General features: G+C 38.3%; 1 pseudogene; it reads right to left on the reverse strand.

The window, feature by feature from the left end:
* Positions 1-1017: 1017 nt before the first annotated feature.
* LOC103018490 (actin-related protein 3-like) lies at positions 1018-1802 on the reverse strand (annotated as a pseudogene).
* Positions 1803-7082: the final 5280 nt, after the last annotated feature.

The raw sequence follows: 7082 nt of genomic DNA on the forward strand, positions 1-7082 counted from the left end.
AGCTGCCTGAAATGACTAAGGTCATGAAAAGGGATGAAGTTCTGATACATGCTACACGTGGGTAAACCTTGTTAAGTGAGAGAAGCCAGACACAAAGCCCACCAAAAAAATAAAATAAAGTAAAAAAGAGAGAGAAAAGAAAAAGAGAAGAGAGAACAAAGGGAAAGAGGGAACAAAGAGGTGCATTAGAACCACCCCAAAATCAGCTGATAGAGATTTAATTGGCATTGCCAGTGATTTCTGTCGTAGGAGAGGAGTTAGAAGAGCAGTCAAAGTAGACAACTGTTTGCACCTGCAACACCACTTTGTGTCTGCCTCTCACAGGTTGGGTCAGTGGCATGTGCTTAGACATGTGAACCAGGAAGAAATTTCAATAAACAGAGGCTGAAACTGGTGTGGTAATACCTGAATGTTGTGAACATTGCTTTTTTTTTAGAAAAAAAAAGATCCAACAGGCTGTTTTTATTTTGAAAAGAAAAAAAATTTTTTTTTTTTTTATCAAGAAAAAGAGTCCAAGGAATTAAACTTAATCCAATAGACAGTTGGCCCTTGAACAATGTGGGATTAGGGGCATGGACCCTCCACTCAGTGAAAAATGCGTGTATAAGTTATAGTCAGTCCTTCATAGTTCCTCCGTATATGTGATTCCTCCATATACGTGGTTGCACATCTATGGATTAAATCAACCACAGATTGTGTAGAACTGTAGTATTTACTATTGAAAAAAAATCCACATATAAGTGGACCTGCGCAGTTCAAACCCTTGTTGTTCAAAGGTCAACTGTACTAGCTTCTTAGTTCTAAAACACTTGCAACAAAAACCAATTTTCTTTTAGTGTGGAGGGTAGCATTTCCTAATTACTGGAATTCCTTGGCCCATGAATGAGTAAGGGCATGTGTCATGAGGCCTCTTAAAGTTAAAAAAAATTTTTTAAGTCTTTTATTGTGGTAACATATAGCATGAAATTTACCATTTTAGCCATTTTTAAGTGTACAGATCAGTGGCATTAAATACATTCACATTGTTGTGTATGAAGCTACTTTTTGAAATGTACTTTTTACTTGGTCATTTTTTTCTTTCAAAATATAAGAGTGACACTCAAAGTCTCTGCACATCCAGTTAAGTGAGGTCAGTATCCTTGTAGAGAGAACTCTGACACCAATAAGATAATGCTGAATTACTTCATTTACTACTTGTTAAGTAGGTAAATTCTAGATTAGCAAATTCTGGATGAAAAAAGATTTCAGGTTCCAAGGATCTGTCGTAACCAACGTCAATGGAAAATTCTTTCTTTGAGATTGCCTTGATTCTAGTATACTGTTTTATCTACTTGGCCCCTCTGTGTCATACTTGTTAAATTCTTTTAGTAAATCTGGGCAGACATAACTGTAGCACTCCTTTACTTCCATAGCTGTTTCCAGGGATTGCCCTAGAGGAATTCCTACTTCTTGGCCTCTCAGTAGTTGCTGAATGAAATACAGTACATCTCACCTTGTGACTGGAATGTGCTTACCTCAGCTGCCAATCACATGTCCTGTAACCACAGAAAGGACAGGAGTGACAGCACCTTAATACCAGTCACTATCAGTTTTCCTACATGTCTTGTTGCTCAGGATGCTGTTAATGCAAGCACAACCTGCATGGCTATGTACAAGCCTGGAATATTGAAGTACTCAAACCATATTTCAGTAGTATATTCTATTTTCAGGAGCATTTAGTGGAGATTTAATCAAAAGAAAGTAATGACATTCAGGTTGTGCTTTAAGTATTGAGAGAACATTTGCTCTATAAACCTTTCCATTAGGTGACAGCCTTAAACTATACCATGATGGACCAGCCACTTCACGGTACCTGTGGCTTTTTCTATTACTTCATTCTTTTTCACCTCTAATTTTGTTTATTTGGCCTCTCTTTTCTTCTTAGTGAGTCTGGCTGAAGGTTTATCAATTTTGTTTATACTTTCAAAAAAACCAGCGCTTAGGTTCATTGATCTTTTCTATTGTGTTTTTTTTTTTTGGTCTCTATTTATTTCTGCTCTGATCTTTATTATTTCCTTCCTTCTGTAAACTTTGGGCTTTTTCTAAGTCTATCAGATGGAAAGTTAGGTTGTTTATTTGAGATTTATCTTGTTTCTTGTGGTAGGCCTGTATCACTATAAACTTTCCTCTTAGAACTGCTTTTGCTGTGTCCTATAGATTTTAGAACTTTGCATTTCTATTTTCATTCATCTCAAGGTATTTTTTTATTATTAATTAATTAATTTATTTATTTATGGCTGTGTTGGGTCTTCGTTTCCGTGCGAGGGCTTTCTCTAGTTGCGGCAAGCGGGGGCCACTCTTCATCGCGGTGCGCGGGCCTCTCACTATCGCGGCCTCTCTCGTTGCGGAGCACAGGCTCCAGATGAGCAGGCTCAGCAATTGTGGCTCACGGGCCTGGTCGCTCTGTGGCATGTGGGATCTTCCCAGACCAGGGCTCGAACCTGTGTCCCCTGCATTGGCAGGCAGATTCTCAACCGCTGCACCACCAGGGAAGCCCTCAAGGTAATTTTTGATTTCGTCTTTCATTTCTTTGTCGATTCACTCTTTTCTTAGTAAGATGTTGTTAGTCTCTACATGTCTGTGTTTTTTCCATTTTTCTTCCTGTAATTGATTTCTAGTTTCACACTGTTGTTGGAAAAGTTGTTTAATATAAATAATTTAAAATTTCTAAATTTATTGAGACTTGTTTTGTGGCCTAACATGTTATTTATCCTAGAGAAAATTCCATGTGCACTTGAAAGGAATGTGTATTCTGCTGGGGTTTTTTGTTTGTTTATTTGATAGAATGTTCTACAGATATCTATTAAGACCATCTGGTGTAATGTGTCATTTAAGGCCACTGTTTCCTTATTAATATTCTGTTTGGTTGATCTGTCCACTGATGTAAGTGGTATATTCAAGTATCCTACTATTATTGTATTACTGTCAATTTCTCCCTTTATGTCTGTTAATATTTGCTTTATATATTTAGTTGCTCCTATATTAAATGCACATATATTTATGAATGCTATATCCTCTTCTTGGATTGACTCCTTTATCATTATATAATGGTCATCTTTGTCTTTTGTTACAGACTTTATTTTAAAATCCGTTTTTTCTGATATGAGTATTGCTATCCCAGCTTTCTTTTCATTTTCATTTGCATGGGTTATTTTTTTCTATTCCTTTACTTTCAGTCTTCTGTTCTTCCTTGATGAGTTAGTGTCTTAATTCCTTCTTCTTCCCAGTAAAAGCCAATTCTAATAGCCTTCATTCATACTAAGTGTAAATAATGTCAAATACATTATGGTATTATTCTTCCAAGGGTATTTACATTTTCTAAATTGAAGGTATAATGGCTTAGTATGGCATTTGAATAATTATTTTCACAATGAGAAAAGATTTCTTTTTCAAAAATAGATTGTTTTGTTTTGAAATTCTTATTGACATTTAAAAATTTGAGAAATATTATGCAGTGGTTTGACATACATTAGAACTCTGGAGAGAGAATAAAACTGTTAGCAGAAAAGAGAAGCTATCTATGGGCTTACACAGGATAGTATCTCATTTTCTTCTTTCCTCTTCTTTTTTGAAGAAGTGGCAAAGAATGATTCCCTTTTCACCTTGGCTCTGAAGGACATGTTTTATGTGTTGGCAAGTCTTACCCTTGCACATAATGAATTATACTAATAGTAACCAGAATCTCATAGCATTATTAGTGTTTGATTTGATTCTGGGCAGAATTAACCAGGTACCACTCCACAATCAAACAGCAAGCAATGGCATTTAAAGTAGTTGCCTGTCTGTAGGCAAGGTTGGCCATAAATTCCAAATATTTCATAGACCACCCACCCAGATAACTCTGGTGGGACACACACATACACAGGGAACCACCACTAAGAGACAAGCACTCAGGATTAGGCAGGTCATGGTCACCAGCCACTGGCAGTCTTTGGCAAAAGCATCAGTTGTCATTTTCTACTATGGGGGTTTGCTTTGTGTCCAGAGCCCATATCAAACACATTGCTGCAACTAAGCAGATTGTCAACCACAGTAAGTTTCATGGAAATGTTTTCCTGCACTTCTCTGATGCATATAAATAAAGTGAAAATCCTGCTTTTCTTTCTTCAGAAACTGAAATGTAAAGATTATAAGGGACAGGTATGATCACAACATAGCAGTTCTTGAAAACATATTCTATAGCTTAAACCAAATCGTTTTCTTCCCATGAGTGAATTGTCTAGCAGTATAAGTTTCTGAAAAGCCTGTATAATCAGAATTCCAGAAATACCTGAACCCAGATGAATCCTACCACAAAGCATGTTGGGACTACATATCGTAGTCCCCTTGACAGGGGCACATATAAAGTTGATGTTGAAGTTTGGTCTTAGGTTAGTTGTTTGTCTTCTTATTTATTTCCCCTGTTATTTCTTGGTGAGAGGGAGGATCTTAACTCTTTCTTCTTCCCAGTTAAAGCCAATTCTCCTTCTGTTATTTTTAGTTTGAAGTTGTGACATTTACTCCCTATTTTCCTTTCAGATGGGAAAATTGGTGAAAATGCTTTGTAAACTATGGCGTGCCATTCATTTTTAAACTATCATGATTTATAAGGTTTTTAAAATTGCATTTGGCGCTATTTACAGAAAGGAATTTTTTTAGTGGTTATGGATTATGTTTCTGGTAGTATCTCACCCAGAAGATGTCTCTTGTCCAGGGCATATGTCTATAAGAAGCAAATTATTCCTTCTGCTTGCATTGCTACATGCTTTGAAGAAAGGGCTCTAGAGCTACCAGCAGAAGCCAGAGCTAAATCTGTGATTCAAATAATGCCAACAGCACTTCTGCTTAGATAATTATATGAAGCCAGATGGGATTAATTCGGAACACTATATAGTCACAACCGAGGCACCAGCTTTGGTTCATTCCTGTGGCTCCCTGGTGCTACTATTAATCTCAGAATTTTAGGTAGTGATGGTAGCGTCCAGACTCACCACCACCATCAGGGAACTTTGAGGAGAGTTTTAGGACACTTTGAGGAGAGTTTTAAGGGCCTAGGCTTCTCCCTGCTACTGCTGTTTTGCCCACATTTGCAAAAGATTTGGTTCAGTAGGAGGAACAGAGCAGAGAGAAGCCCTGTACTGAGGGCAAGTGACGGTGAAAGGGCCAAGTTTTCTGCATGGTGGTCAGGTTGGGGTGGCAGCTGCTGCTGCCGCCAGTTTTATCCAGGTTTTCCTCCCAGATCTGTGGGAGACCTAGTCCTCTGACCCAGCCTCATGTCTCAAGAGGTGGGACCTGGATGGAATGGGCTGAGGCCAAACCAAGAATTTTGGGCAAGGAGAAAGTTATGTTCTTGTTAAAGGCAAGGTTGACCTGGGATGCAAAGAAATGTCTGAATCCTGCAGTCCAAGCAGGGAGGTGGAGAACAAAAACTCTGATGTGAAAGGTTAACAACAGAGAATGGGAAAGATGGAATAAACTATGCAGACCCTGGAAAACCCTTCTGAGGCAACAAAGCAGCCATTCCTTCAATGCCTTTTGGCCTGAAATGTGATTGATGTGAAAGCAATGTTCCTTTTACTTTAGGTTTTCATTGCCTGTAACTCCTTACCTCTGAATCGTTGGATCTGAGACCTTGTTGAGCTATGTAAGGACTTAGAAACCCAGTCTTTTCCTTCTCACCCTCACCAGGTGATATTTGATGCACTTGTCTGGCGAGTGTTCCTAACGTAGAGGTCTAGACATCAAGCTTTAGGGGTAGAAACTCCCATGAAAATATCATAGCAGGCTTGTACATTAAATGATTATTTCTAAAGACAAATATGTACATACTAGTTCATGTGTGCAATCAGAATAAATTTGTTAATGATGAGGAAGGACTTAATGTAACTGAACTGTGACCCAGTTTGCCCCTGACTACCAGGGGACGCTCCACCTAGGATGAGGGGGAAGAAGGCAGGTAACCCAATCCTAGACAATGTGATTCTGGACCTTGAGGTAATTAGGCTAATGATCTATGCTAGCAGGAGTGCTCTTAGTAAGATGTCCTTGAAAACTGACACGAAAGCTAGGGTATAAAACAGAGATGTATCATAAATAAAATGTTCCCTTACTCTGTGAGATAACCCCATATATCCTCCGTTGGAGAGCTCATCTATCATTTTGGACCAGAGAGTGAGTGCTCATCATAAGAAGGGGGGCCACCTCAATATCCCCAAATCCTCTCTGCTTTGTCTGAGCCCATGGATTACCTGACTCTTTTACAGCATTATGAAAACTTGATACTGGGTAAGATCTTGATTTGTGTGAGTCTAATCCTTTGTATTAGCACAGGCACTAATCAAATAGAGCAAAGAAAACAAAGAGGGCTTCCCAATGGTGCAGTGGTTGAGAATCTGCCTGCCAATGCGGGGGACACGGGTTCGAGACCTGGTCTGGGAAGATCCCACGTGCCACGGAGCAATTAGGCCCGTGAGCGACAACTACTGAGCCTGCGCGTCTGGAGCCTGTGCGTCTGGAGCCTGTGCTCCGCAACAAGAGAGGCCGCGATAGCGAGAGGCCTGCGCACCGCGATGAAGAGTGGCCCCCATTTGCCGCAACTAGAGAAAGCCCTCGCACAGAAACGAAGACCCAACACAGCCAAAAATAAATTAAAAAAAAAAAAAAATCTTTAAAATAAATAAATAAATAAATTGCAAGGTTTCCATAACAATAAAGATTTATATAATTTAAAAAAAAAAAAAAAAAAAGAAAACAAAGAAAATGGTACCAAGTACATGTGCCTGTCTTCTAAGATCCACTTTCTATACTTAGCTCTTGTTAAAAATTTTAATTTATGGGGAAGAATAAAAAATTAAATAAAAGAGAAAAAATTTAAATCAGGTTCTTTAAGTATTCAATGGATTAATTTTTTTCTATTTTTTTTATTGTGGTAAAATACATATAACTTAAAACTTACCATTTTAAATTTTAAGTGTACAATCCAGTGGCATTAAAAACATTCACACTGTTGTGCAACCATCATCACTATCCATTTCCAGAACTTTTTTATCATCCCTGACAGAAAC

The sequence above is a fragment of the Balaenoptera acutorostrata genome, chromosome 4 (assembly GCF_949987535.1).
Source record: "Balaenoptera acutorostrata chromosome 4, mBalAcu1.1, whole genome shotgun sequence".
In the NCBI taxonomy this organism is placed as follows: domain Eukaryota; kingdom Metazoa; phylum Chordata; class Mammalia; order Artiodactyla; family Balaenopteridae; genus Balaenoptera; species Balaenoptera acutorostrata.